Here is a 14,334-nt window from a genome sequence, read left to right as displayed (position 1 = left end):
CCCCAGCTGCTCTCCCTCTAGAGAGGGACCCTTCTATCCCTAGGCATTTCCTCAGTGTGGGGTGTGGCTCCTCCCTCCCACATTGTCCACTGAGAGCAGTGCCCTACTCTCCCCCACGCCCTGCTCTACCCCTTAGCTGAGAGGCCACAAAGGGATCTGGAAAGGCTCAACTGCCTTCCCCTGGAGTTACCCCACCTCCTATTCCCAGTGAAGAAACCTATAAGGAGTGTTAGAACTTCACAGGTAATCCTCACACAGCCCTGGGAGCCCCATTTTACAGATGACTAAACAACTTCTTTTGAACAGATAAGTACTTGCTCCAGGTCACACAGCTAGTAAGTAGCAGAAATGAACTTAAAAACCCAGGTTTGACTATGAAATTCATGCTCTTATGATGAACTATTTCAACCAAAGCAAAAAGTATGAAATGATACCAGGTTCCCACCACTCTGCTCAAGAAATGAAACATTACAACTACAGTGGAAGCATCTGATCCCTCCCCATTTCATTACCCTGCTGCCTATACCTGGAAACAATCACTTTCCTAGGATTTCATTTTGTTCCACTGCACATCTTTATACTTTTATAAGTATACTTATAAGTACACACTGCATATGTAAGTATTCCTAAACCAACACAGATTTGCTTAGCTATTTACTGTTACATCAATCAGAGGTCCTCTAGACTGGCTGCCCAGAAGAGACACTTAAGGCACTTTGAAAAGCACAAAAGCCTGACCCCTTGCCCCAGACATACTGAGTGGATCCAGGCAGCACTAGTTCCCTAAGGATTCTTATGGACAGCCAGGGCTAAGCAGCACTGAAATAGATGCACAAGCCCATCCTTGTCCATGCCAGCTTGGACATGCCTCCTCTCTCCTACACACTTTGGTCTATGCTATGGGCTGAGGGTGGATCAGTGACCTGGGCTGTGCCTAAGAGACCAGGAGCATGGATGCTGTTGGTCCTCATGACCAGTTGGTGGGAAGAGGCCAGAAAGAGAACCATAAAGGTAGAGAAGGAAAAACACTATCTCTCCTGTCTTTACTGAGGCTTCTTGGGAACTGAGCTTTGGGTGCTGAACTACATGGGTGCAGGCTTTAGGGCTGGGGAGGGACAGGAACAGAGGCTCAGGAAGAGCTCCCAGGTACAAGTGATCTCCAGAGCCCAGACAATTTGACCTCCTCGGGTCCCCATAGGGCCCAGTATCCCACCTCCATACCACCCCATGCAGGCTCCCACTGTGAGTCATGCCTAGAGTATAAGAGCACATGTGGAGACATGAACAGATACATGTGTCACTCCCTGACCATAGAGAATACATGTGTGCACATGCAGACATACACATCGGAAAAGCCTTTTTCAACCAAAGTAGGTGCCCACAGCAGCAGAAGGTAGATGTGAAGCCTGGCCCAGCCTTGTGGAGTGCAGATGTGTGTCTGCCCTGGGCCAGGCTGCTGGGGGTACTACCAGGGCTTCTCTGAGCCCTACAGCTCTGTCCAAGGGCCCTTCTGCCTAATCAGTGCTCTGCCCAAAGGGCTATGGGTAGATGGCATGCTTCATTCAGACACAAGGATCCTGAGCACAAGGATCCCATCACAGAACCTATTCTTGTGATGGCCCCAGCCCTCTCCATGGCAGGAAGGGCTAGGGGTCCCAGAGAAGGCTATGGGCAGAAGCCTGGTTCAGGCAGGGTTCTGGCTCATCATCACTGGCCCTCATGAGAGACAGGCTCTCTGGAAGGTTCCTCTTTCCTTCCTCCACTTACCACTCTGCTTAAAACCCTACCTTTGTGGCTCTCTCCATTTGTATTAAAGTCCTTTCCTCTGGGAGACCTCACACAAAATGCTCTGGACTCCAGAGAACTGCTTGAGAATTGAGGCAGAGCCTCAATTCTAGGTGTGCTGACAAGGGGCAAGCTCCAGTGACAAATCACAGCAGGGCAGGGATAAGGGGCAGCCTGGAGAGCTGTAAGAGGAAATGAAGAGTAAGAGGAAATGAATGATGATGCCCCCTGGATACTTGGCTGGGATGTGACATCCCAGAGCTGCAATCCAGCATCCCAGAGCTGGGACCATGGCCTTCTTTTCAACTGTGGTGGGGAAACAGGAACCAGGGACTCTCAGAAGCCAATTGCCCAGGGAGTGGGAAATACCTGCCCCCATGCTTGGGGCTGAAGGAACAAGGTGTCAGGATGGCACTCTGTGCCTAGAATGCAGCTCCTATCCTGTCATGCCATATAGCACCAGGCATGGCCACTCCAGTGGGCACCACCCTGAGATCCTGTGCTGGGTCCAAGTGCTGTCTGAGCCTGGTGACACCCCTCTGAGATGCAAGAGGTTACATAGGTGGGGACTGAGGTTTGCTGTAAGACAAACCACTCCCTCCCAGGCCTTTACTTACTTTGAAAAGTGGACAGTGCTCTATAAGAGTGTCCGATTATCACCTCTCCCCACTCCCCACACCAGCCCCTCCTCTGTTCCTAGGCACCCCTCACTGCAGCTGTCACTCATCATTAGCAGTAACTGTCACTGTTGGGACAGCCCCTGTCAGGTTGCAGAGCCAGGAGGGGGCAGGAGAATGTCAGATGACTCAGACAACCTCAAAGGAGAGGGATGGACACACAGAACACAGAGCTTAGGTATGGAAGTACCGTTCTAGATGCTCTGCTCTGACCTTTCTTTTGCCAGAGGAGGAGAAAGAGCACCTCAGTAGGGCTTCCCCCTAAGCCCCCCTGCCCTCCCACCAGTCAGGCTTGGAGAAGGGCTGGATGCAGAGAGAGTCCAGGTGGAGGGTGTCGTCAGTATGAGGCTGGGCAAGTGACAGGTAAGACTGACCCAGTGTCCTCTGACGGAGGGATTTTCTCCCACCAATGGAAAAGACTTTGCATGGAATCATCCACAGTTCTTTGCCTTGCCCAAAGGAAGTGTGTGTGTGTGTGTGTGTGTGTGTGTGTGCACGTGTGTGTGATTTTGCAGAATCAGCCATCAGACTAGCACCTAATGACCAGCTAAGTTCTCAGCAAGAGCTCGGTTAGGACAGAGCAGGCTAGAACTTGAACTCCATTTCCTGACTCTATGCTCCCTTCTCAACCACTTAATGAGCACCTACTGATGAATGCTGAGCCTGGGAGGCAGACGCAGAGGTGCACAGGGAGCCAACAACCAACTAAGGAAACTAAGCTAGATGCAGCCTTTCAGGGCAGCAGGAGGTAAGGGCCATGAGTGGGACACAAGCTCCGGGAGTTCAGGGGAGGAACAAGTTTCATCCAATTGGGGAAGCAGGCAGTTGAAATCGTGTTAGACTTTTAAAGGCCAGCGGTCAACTCCAGGGCTCGTAATTTCAAGGTGTTCAGTGGGAGATAAGAACAAGAAGCAGCTGAGTAAATGTGCGCCTGATTTACATCTGCCTACACAGAGGCAATTTTCAAGTTAAAATGTTGTCAGAGGGTTGTCACAGTTTTGATCTTTCCTTTCTGTTCTTTCTCAATCCACCCACATTTTCTAGTTGGGTTGGGAAGGGGTGTGAGGGGGACAGAGCCTGGTTTAGATTCAGAGATTTTTGGAATGGTTAAAGTTAGATGGGACTTTAAAAAATGATCTAGTTTTCTCTTAGGAAAATTCAGGCCCAGAATGTAATGTCACAACTGTTCTGTCAGTTTCAGAACCTTCAGGGAGATTAGAAAGAGCAGGTCAAGAGTTCTGCAGTCATCCCCAGGCTATCTCTTGGTATTGCAGCTTCATTCTCTTTTCTGCCTAGTTCAGAAATGCCAAATAATCCCTCCGCTTGCTCCTTCCAACTTCCACCCTGCTCCACTGAGCTCTAATGGGGACTCAGCACCAGCCTCTACCCTGGGCTTGCTGTTGACTTCCTTTCTATGGGCAAGTCACTCTCTGAGCTGCCATGCCCACTTTCAGATAAAACGTGATAGTGAATGTGAAAGTGCTTTGGAAGGTAGATATGACATAAATGCCCAGGGTTGTTATTAGTACAGTAACAAAAGCATTCTCAGTTCAGAAAACATAAGAGGGCAAGCAATTCCTCAAGAATCCAGTGTTCATGATACTAGAGTAGAAAGGAGGCCAGAAGGGAAGAAAGATGGAAGGAAAAAAAAAAAGGGCTGCTTACCTGGTTTCTATACTCTGCTAACTGACTTTGCCCAGCTATCACCAGATGAAGAAATGTGGTAAATGTGAATTTAAACCAGGCACCTGGAAGTCAGCCTATGGTGTCCATGGGGCCCAGGAAGTAGGTGTGGGAACTGGCAAATGACTAAGGCAGGGGGCACTGACTATGGATCATTTGCTGTCTTGAGCCCTATCCTGTCCCATATTTTTATTAAAGTCTTAAATCCAGAGGAACTGGGGCTTATCAAAGAGGTGAACAGAGAAGGGATATAGTAAATGTCTACGCTGACAGAATCAGAATTCAAAATTACATCAGGGGGCCAGAACTGATAAAACTGAGAAAAAAGTCAGTGTAAAGTCCTACAATGAGTTAGAAAAAGCAAATGTACAGGGAGAAGACATCAATCAGTTTGTGTCAGAACAACATGAACATTTCAGCTGCTAAGTTCAGCCCTGCCTAGCCCCATGGGAAATGCCTGAGCGAGAGGTGACTATGGCCTCAAGGGGCATTACTTCACAGTCCCTAGGGGCCTAAGGCTGAAGGAGCTCACCCCCAGTTCACAGCAGAAGACTCACTGTTCTCAACACCATGGCTGGTTGTCGACAAACTGAAATACCATATGTGACCGTACCTGCCACGAGATGGTAGTCTCTCAGCTCCACCTTACAGAACTAACAAGTGGCCGAGGGAAGGTGATTGAGGCAGGGAGGGTCTGGAAACTGGAAACTGGAAACAGGAGAAGAAGACTTAGTGCTGTGGCAGCGGGTGAGCGGACCAGAAGAGGAAATGAGCTGGCTGCCTGCTATTCTGAAGGGCACAGCTGGACTTGGTTAGAACCTGTTGGAGTTCTGGGACTCACAGAAGCTCTGGTGGAATACCTAGGTCGTGTTTGAGGCCCTCAGGCTGCAACAGTTAGAGACCCGTGACTGGGTCTTTAGCACATTTGGAGAGCTCACTGGCCTAGAAGGGGCCTGGACACCTTGTGGACCATTGAGGAGGCTCCCCTGAACCTCGAGGGCACAAGGCTGGGTAAGGATGGCTCATCTTTCTTGGCCAGAATTGTCAGTTTTAGGATCCTGAAAGCTGAAAGCAGGAATGGGGGATATGACAGGTGATTGGAAGGAGGGAGTGACAAAGTATAAAAAAAAAAATAAAGTGATCACCTGAATTAAGTTTATATAGGTGGGAGGCGATTACCTGGTTTTATCAATGGAATATACCCAAGGCCTGAATTCCTCCCACCAGAACCACCTGTGGTGACAGCAGTGTCACCTCAGCTGAAGCACACTGCTGTTTGGTGGGAGTAGCATGTGTTTTATTGGATCAGCCTGTGACACCTGGTAGAGAAGCCAGAGGGCCTCAGACATAAGGGAGAAAAGGTTTCACCCAGCACAGAGTTAAGCAAATTTACAAAACGCTCTCACCCAATGAGAGAGTGCCAGAGGGTGAAGCACAGGAATATCCTTACCCACCTCCTCTTTTCTACCCCCCACTTTCTATTGCCACTCCTAACTTCCCTAATCCTATCAATGGGGGGTCCTTACTTTATCTTCCCAAATATTACATCCTGCTAATTTTTCTTCCAAACATCTTCTGAATCTGTTCTATCCATTCTATGCCCCAGCAACCACCGCCCACCAAGTCATGGTGTTGGCTGAGGCCTCATCATCTCTCACCCACTTGAATAAACTCCACACCAACTTCTCTGCATTTCTCTTTTTGTCATAATTGATTAAACCAATGAAATCCAATTAATCCTCCAAGTGCACGCTTTCTGTCATGTCCCTCCCTTGCTCCAGAATATTTAGTGGGCCCTAAATGTGTATCAGATCAAGCCTCACTCTAGTACGGCATTAAGGGCCATGGTTTTACTCTCCAGCCTTGCCTCCCCACTTGCCCTGACTGAGCCAAACTGAACAGCCATCATCCTCTTAATCCATTCCCTCCCCTCCCCTTTCAGGGAGGCCTTTTCTAGGAGTGTTGTCCTACTGAACCTCCCCTACTTTAAATACTTCTCATGTTCCAGCAACCACCTGAAGAACCGTCTCCTCCACAAGGTCTTTCTGAACCTTCTGCTAATAGCCTTTTTGCCCTCTTCTGACTTCTGTAGCACCATGTGCCTGTCCTATACACCAGAAGTTTGTCACCTACTTCTGGTAACATCTCTGCTTCTGCTAAAGTATGACTTAGCTCCCGGATAATGTGCTAGTTTTCACCAGTGTATGTTCTATCTCCCTACCTAGACCATAAATTCTAATCTCAACCACAGATTCCCAGAGAGTGGAGTGGGAATGGTATCTCCTGCATCCCAGGGCTAACCACAGTGAGCACTTGATAAGACATGCTGACCAGATATGGTGAGGAAGATTGTAGCCATGAAGTTGAGAGACCTGGGTTTTGGTTCTTTGCAGTCATGATGGGTCATGTGACTTTGGGTATGGCAGGCAAGTTTCCTTCCCAGCAAAATGATGAAGCAGATGGATAGATGCAAACATCCCTTCCAGCTCTGGTATTCTCTGAGTCTATATGACTGGGGACTGACCCAGCCCTAGGCTTGGCTAGGGAAGGAACAAGGAAGGCTGTGGACCAACCCTTAGAGGGAGAGAGGGAGAGGGAGATGGGGAGCTAATAGCTCTGGAGGAAGGAAGGACATGCTGGGCTAATGGGATAATTGGATAATCCTCAGAGCTAGGGGCTGCCAGGCTGGGGCCAGCTGTTACAAACAGACACAAATAGCACAAGCAAAACAAAAGCACTGGTGCAGGAAGCACTTTGCTGAGACATATGGGGGTGGGGGTGGCTAGAGGGTGGGGGGAAGGGGATGAAAGGAAACCGAGAGCCTCATTCTGTGGGTCTCTCTTAGGGACCCTGTGGTCTGCTCCTGTAACAAAGATTACATCTAGGTGCTTTGGACCCATTTCTGCATTAGAGGACATTCTTGGAGACCTTGGAGTTATTCTAGTCTCAAGTGTGTCCCTCCACCAAGACGATCCTTAGGGACCATGAAGCCCTCATCCCTGCCTATTGAGGGTTATCTGCAGATGGGCCATCTGTTTGAAATGTCTGTGAAAATATTGCTGGACTCTTGAAAATCATAATTTTGGACACAGGTCTCAGGGTTTCCTTCATTTCTGGCTGAAAAGTGGATCTGTCAGTGGGGTTGGACATAAAACAAAAGAAATTTGAGAGGGGGTTCAGGTCTAGGAGTCAGAAGCCTGGCTTCTAGTCTCAGCCTTGCTGGGTCATATAATTCATGATAGGATCTCTCCAGACCTCAGTTAGCCCATCCATAAATGGGAGCAATAAGTAATACCCTCCCTACAGAGCTATTGTGAGGATAAAATGAGATCATGAGCGTGAAATAACTTGAAATTTATAAAATATACTTTAGTTCCAACTCTGTTTCTAACTCATTTTAGAAAGGCTGTTACCTTTCTCTGAGTTCCAGTTTTTTACACCATAAGGTGATGAGATCAGACTGGATGCTTTTTAAATTTCCTTCTAATTCTAATGACTCTAATCCTCAAAAAATAGTATATTTACATTTGTATATAAGAGCATGAAAAGGAAAATTTAAGGTCAATATTATTCATGAATATAGATATAAAATGCTCAATACTGGCAAAACATATCCAGCAATGTATAAAAAATATATATAAATCATGACCCATTTAGGGTTCATCCCAGGAATGCAAGGATGGCTTAATAATAGATAACAAATCAATGTTATTCATATTAATAAATTAAAGAACATTACAGGAGTATCTCAATAGATGCCGAAAATGATTTTGATTAAAACTTCCAACATCCGGGGCGCCTGGGTGGCTCAGTCGGTTAAGCAGCCGACTTCGGCTCAGGTCATGATCTCACGGTCTGTGAGTTCGAGCCCCGCGTCGGGCTCCGTGCTGACAGCTCAGAGCCTGGAGCCTTTTTCAGATTCTGTGTCTCCCTCTCTCTGACCCTCTCCCATTCATGCTCTGTCTCTCTCTGTCTCAAAAATAAATAAACGTTAAAAAAAATTAAAAAAAAAAACAACTTCAAACATCCATAAAAAAAAAAAAAAAAAAACACCCAACATCCATTCACAGTGAAAAAACTCTTACCAAACCAGAAATATAAGACTATTTTCTTAACTCAGTAAAGTTAAATATTGAACAAAATAAAAATAGTTTTCAAAACTGTACAGCAAACATCATACTCAGTGGTGAAATATTAGAAGACTTTTCTTTGCAATAAAGATCAAGCTCACTATTCTGTATAATACTGTACTAAAGGTCCTAGAGATCACAATAAGATGTAAGACTGGAAAAAGAAATAAATTGACATTATTTGCAGTTGAACTATCTATATAGAAAAACCCCAATAATTTCTTTAGAGTATTAATGGAACTAATGAGACTTCATCAAGGCTGTTGATCAATATAAAAAATCAATAGTGTTTCTATCTGCCAGCAAAAACTATTGTAAGAAGTAATTTTAAAACATACCATTTGTAATAGCAACAAAAGCTAGAAGGTACCTTGGAATAAATCTAACAAATATACACACACAAAAAAGACTCCAATCAATGAAAAGATGGGCCATGATCATGGATGGGATAAGTCAATATTGTAAAACACAATTACAGTAAAACCCTGGATTGCGAGTAACTTGTTCTGCAAGCGTTCTATAAGACGAGCAAACATTTCTAATAAATTTTAACTTGATAAATGAGCGATGTCTTGCAATACGAGTAGTACATGATGCCGAATGTCACAGGATCACAACTGAGCCAATGGTTCTTCTCTCTCTCTCTCTGGGATTGTGGGTGATTGTCTCCCATGTTTGGATGCTTGGTCTCAGGCCAAGGTGTTTGGCAGACATCAGTGTTTTTTCAGAATGTTGGAAGGTGCCCACAATTGGCACTAGGGTATTTTTTGTCACTTCAAAGCACCTTTGCTTTTCCATACAAGAGTAAGCTTAGGAATGCTTTGCTTCATTCTAGGTCAGGCTGCCTGCAGATACAGACCTCTGCTGCCTTATTGCCAGTTACATTAAATACAGTATATGACAAGAGTTTATTAATACTGTACTGTAGTCAGGGGCACCTGGGTGGCTCAGTCGGTTAAGCGTCTGACTTCAGCTCAGGTCACGATCTCGAGGTCCGTGGGTTCGAGCCCCGCGTCAGGCTCTGGGCTGATGGCTCAGAGCCTGGAGCCTGCTTCCGATTCTGTGTCTCCCTCTCTCTCTGCCCCTCCCCCGTTCATGCTCTGTCTCTCTCTGTCTCAAAAATAAATAAACGTTAAAAAAATTTAAAAAAAAATACTGTACTGTAGTCAACATCCGTGAAAGTGTATACAATGGCCCCCATGCAGGAAAAGGGTGAAAAGAAAGGCAGTAAGAAGGAAATGATTACATTGGAAGTTAAGAAGGAAATCATCAAGAAGTATGAATGAGGGATACGAGTGGCCGGAATTGCAAGATTTTATGAGAAGTCTACGTCTGCATCTCATCTGCAGAGGAAGAGGAGAAAAAGGTGGAGGAATCTCTCACTTCAAATGAGATTGGGGAGATGTGTAAAATGTGGGAGACAGTGCAAAATTTTGTAGAAAAGCACTACCCGAATAAGGCTGTAGCACTGCGAGGGATGAATCTGTTTAATGACAATGCAATGTCACATTTCCACAAAATCCTTGAAAAGAGGCAAAAGCAAGTGTTTTGGGATAGGTTCCTTGTTAAATTTACATGAAAAGAAAAAGATTCCATTGAATCAGTCAATAGCAGTGATTCTGTTAGTGATAGTGAAGTCATCCTACACAATAACCCTCCTTTCTCTGGTCTCCCTCACACCAGTTACGAAGGTTTTCAAAGGTAAGTGCAGGTTAATTTATTTTTCTCTATATTTTGTATTTTCTTCATTATTTTGTATTATATTACAATATTATAATAATTTTTATATGAATATTTTTGGGTTGTGGAACGAATCACCTGAGTTTCCATTATTTCTTATGGGGAAATCCACTTTGATATACAAGTGCTTTGGATACAAGCACATTTCCGGAACAAATTATGCTCACAAGCCAAGGTTTTACTGTATCTCCAAATCAATTTGGAGATCAAGTACAATTCTCTTAAAAATCCCAATAGAATTTTTCATGAAATTTGACAATTTGGATCCAAAATATTGTGTGACAAGAAAAAGGGTCAGGAAGACCCACGATAATTTTCTTCCTATTGAAGAAGGTGAAAATTTTCCCTAACAGATATCTAAAGTATAAAGCCCAAGTAATTACAATAGTATGGTATAGGAACAAAGAGACAAAGCGATTGGGATATAAAGATTAGAAGCAGGGGCGCCTGGATGACTCAGCCAGTTAAGCAACTGACTTAATTTCGGCTCAGGTCACAATCTCACAGTTCGTGAGATCCATCCCCACAATGGGCTCTGTGAGGACAGCCCATGGAGCCTGCTTGGGATTCTCTCTCCCCCGCCCCTGCCCCTCCCCTGTTCGTGCTCTCTTTCTCTCAAAATAAATAAATAAACATTTAAAAAATTTTTGTAAAAAGGTTAGAAGCAAACTTGTCTGTGTATGGAAATGTGTTATGTGGTAGAGGTCACATTACAAACTAAAGAAAAGAGAAGGAGTGTTCATTAAATGATTCTAAGAAAATGGAGTTTTGATATGGAAAAGCAAAATTGAGAACAAAATACAAGTGGAAAAAAATTTAATACTTTTAAAAGCAAATATAAGAAAATATCTTTATGATCTCAGGGCGAAGATGGATTTCTTTCTTAAAACACAAAAGCAAAAGCCATAAAAAAAATGCTGCTTAACTAATTGAAATGTTTAAAAACTTTTTTTCCCCAATGAAAACAACATAAAGAAAGGATCAAGAAAAGCTACAAACAGGGAGAAGGTATCTGCAATCAATAATCACTAAAAGATCAGTGTCCACAGTATATGAAAATAAAAAACCTGGGATGTCTGGGTGGCTCAGTTGGTTAAGTATCTGACTCTTGATCTCAGTCAGCTCAGGTCTTGATCTCAGGATCATGAGGTCAAGCCCCGCGTTGGGCTCTGCGCTAGGCATGAAGCCTACTTAAAAAAATTAAAAAATTAAAAAAAAACAACCCTATTAGGGGGGCACCGGGTGGCTCAGTCAGTTAAGTGTCCAACTTCGGCTCAGGTCATGATCTCTTGGTTCTTGGGTTTGAGCCCCACATCAGGCTCTGCACTGACAGCTCGAAGTCTGGAGCCTGCTTTGGATTCTGTGTCTCCCTCACTCTCTGCCCCTCCCCCACTTGCACTCTGTCTCTCTCTCTCTCTCTCTCTCTCTCTCTCTCTCTCTCTCTCTCAAAAAAAGCAAACATTAAAGAAAATTTTAGGGGTGCCTGGGTGGCTCAGTGGGTTAAGCATCTGACTTCGGGTCAGGTCATGATTTCATGGTTTGTGGGTTTGAGCCCCACATCAGGCTCTGTGCTGACAGCTCAGTGCCTGGAGCCTGCTTCGGATTCTGTGTCTCCCTCTTTCTCTGCCCCTCCCCAGCTTGCACTCTGTCTCTCTCTCAAAAATAAATAAATATTTTTAAAAATTAAAAAAAAACCCTATTAGATAAATGGGTGAAGTTATGATCAGGCAATTGAGAAGAAGAAACCTAAATGATCAATAAGCATGTGAAAATAAGTTCAATACCCTTATACATTATTTGTGGGGATGTAAATTGGCCCAACCACTATGGAAAACAATATGGAGGTTCCTCAAAAATTCAAAAATAGATCTACCAATCGATCCAACAATTCCACTACTGGGTATACACCCAAAGGAAATGAAAACAGGATTTTGATGAGAGATCGTCACTCTAAAGTTTATTGCAACATTATTCATGATAGCCAAGCTATGGAAACAACCCAAATCCATCAACAGTACCTATACAAAATGGAATATTATTCAGCCATAAGAATGGAGGATACCCTACCATTTGTGACATGGATGGATTCTGAGCACCTAATGCTTAAGTGAAACAAGCCAAGCAGAGGAAGACAAGTACTGTATGATAACACTTATATGTGGAATCTAAAGAACTTAAGTCTGTAAAAACAGAAAGTAAAATGGTGGTTACCAGGGGCTAAGAGTGGGGGTGGGGGGAAAGATGACTACACTTGTAACGAGTAGTAAATAAGACATAGAGATCTAATGCATAGTATAATTAATATAGATAATAATATTGTATCATAATTATGTGATATGATAAATATCCCCACATGGGTAATCATATTATAATATATAAATGTATTTAAGTAACTAACTGTACACCTTAAACTTATACAATGTTACATGTCAAATGTCTTCAATAAAAGTTAAAAAAAATTTTTAAGTCAATCTCACTAGTAATTAGGGAAAGGCAAATTAAACTATATTTTGCAGCCATCCATAGTTACTCAACAATTTGAAAGTGTTGGTGGTACTTTAAGTGTGTCCTTCAGGGAGGGGAGAAGGATGGGGACTGAATTCACATGCCTATGTAATAAAAGCCCAATAAAAATAAAACTCTGGACAGCAGAGCTTGGGTGACTGTGAGCACTTGATAAGGCATTCTGGGTCCCTGGTTAATAATACTCAGTGCGTATTGTTATACATTGATATGGTAGGAGGGTGATTCATCTTAACTCCATGGGGAGATGACACAGAAGTTTCAATCTCGGGGCCCTCCCAGACATCATTCTATGCATCTCTTCTTTTGGCTCGTTATGATTTGTATTACCTATGTCACAATAAAACTGAATTAAAAAAAAATTTTTTTAAGTGTTGGTGGGGAAGTGAGGAGATAGAAATATGCGATACCCGGTGTAGGTGCAGATGTGAGTACCCTGGGACCTGGCATTTTCCATTTCTAGGCCTCAATCTTCAATAAAGACACACAAACATGTATGTATATATAAAACCAAGCACATGGACGTTCATTGTGTCACTGTGATACTAAAAAGCTGAAGCAACTCTCAGAGGTGGAGGGGATACATAAACTGTGCTGGGCCCCTTCAGGGAACCACCATATGAAAGACAAAATGAGGTCTTATACTCCAAGTTAAATTTCTCTAGCTACTTCTAGACTACGCTTTGATTTTCTCCCAGTGCCGTGTGCCAGTGCTCACAGCTGCTGTCCTTTTCCTCACTTTTAGCTCAACAAATCTTATACAATTTACATACAGCTTCCTCTTAAAACATTCCTGGGTCCTTTTAATTCTGACATTACAGATGAGAAACCAAAGACTCAAAAAAGGTGGGTCATGCTAAATTCACATGGCAGAAGACCACCAGAATTAGAACTGAAACCCTGGCCTTCTGGCTCCTTATACCACGTAAGGCTACAGATTATCTCACAGAATGGTAAATACAGAATTTACCCCACCTCCCAGCATGGGGCACTCACTCTCTCAAACATCCCTAGGTAGCTCTGGCCTCAGCTACTACTACCCCTTCTGGCTGGTGAAGTGTTTGGATCTGATTTTACCACTAACTCTCCATGTGACTTAGTAAATCAAACTCTGCACCTCAGTTTCCTCATCTGTTTGATGCCAATAATCTCTGCCTGGCTATCACATGAGCTCGTTAATAGAACCAAGTGAAATAAAAGATAGGAAAATAGAAATGTATCAAATAAGTGAGAAATTAACTTTATATTATTCTTGGGATGCAGAAATGCCTGCCCTCTTGCTAAAAGGATCATGGGATGTCCAATTTGCAAAAAATTTGATGTGGAGAGTTTTGTCACTGAAGAGAAATGAAGCATGGTGGTGGAGTGGGGGCTGCTGGACTCATACCAGAAGCTGGACTCTGGCAGCTCTGCTCCCTTTCCCTGCCTCCTCCTGCTTGTAGCCTCTGTGCCACTGAGTTCTCTGGCACAGGAACACTAGCAGCCAGTCTGGGGTCCCTTGAGGCAGGGCTGGCCAGCCCTGACAAAATACTGAAGTTAGCCAAGTTGGCCTTCTACATTTCTTCCCTGTGCCTTTCTCCTTCACTGTGTCACTAGCCTTCACTACATCTTTCCTGGGTTACTAAGGGAGGGGTTCTATACAACCAACTCCCCCTCTCCCAACCATGGTTAGGCTTCCCACTATTTAAGACCTGTAAGGTTGGGAACTGTGCCTGGCCTCATCTTGGCAGAGTCCATACTGAACAAATGTCTAACTCAGCCAAAGGGACGGCTGCATGTGTTCCTCCTTAACCAGA

The 14,334-nt window shown here is 44.1% G+C and overlaps 1 long non-coding RNA gene across 1 annotated transcript in view; it reads right to left on the bottom strand.

The window, feature by feature from the left end:
* Positions 1-14,334, bottom strand: part of LOC147575367 (uncharacterized) — a 56,003-nt gene that overhangs the window by 10,708 nt on the left and 30,961 nt on the right. The gene's annotated exons all lie outside the window — the stretch shown is intronic.

This window comes from Puma concolor, chromosome D3 (assembly GCF_028749965.1).
Source record: "Puma concolor isolate L17-30 chromosome D3, mPumCon1.1.hap2, whole genome shotgun sequence".
In the NCBI taxonomy this organism is placed as follows: Eukaryota; Metazoa; Chordata; class Mammalia; order Carnivora; family Felidae; genus Puma; species Puma concolor.
The sequence above is the reverse complement of the archived record's forward strand: the minus strand, read 5'-3'. Positions and strand labels throughout refer to the sequence as shown.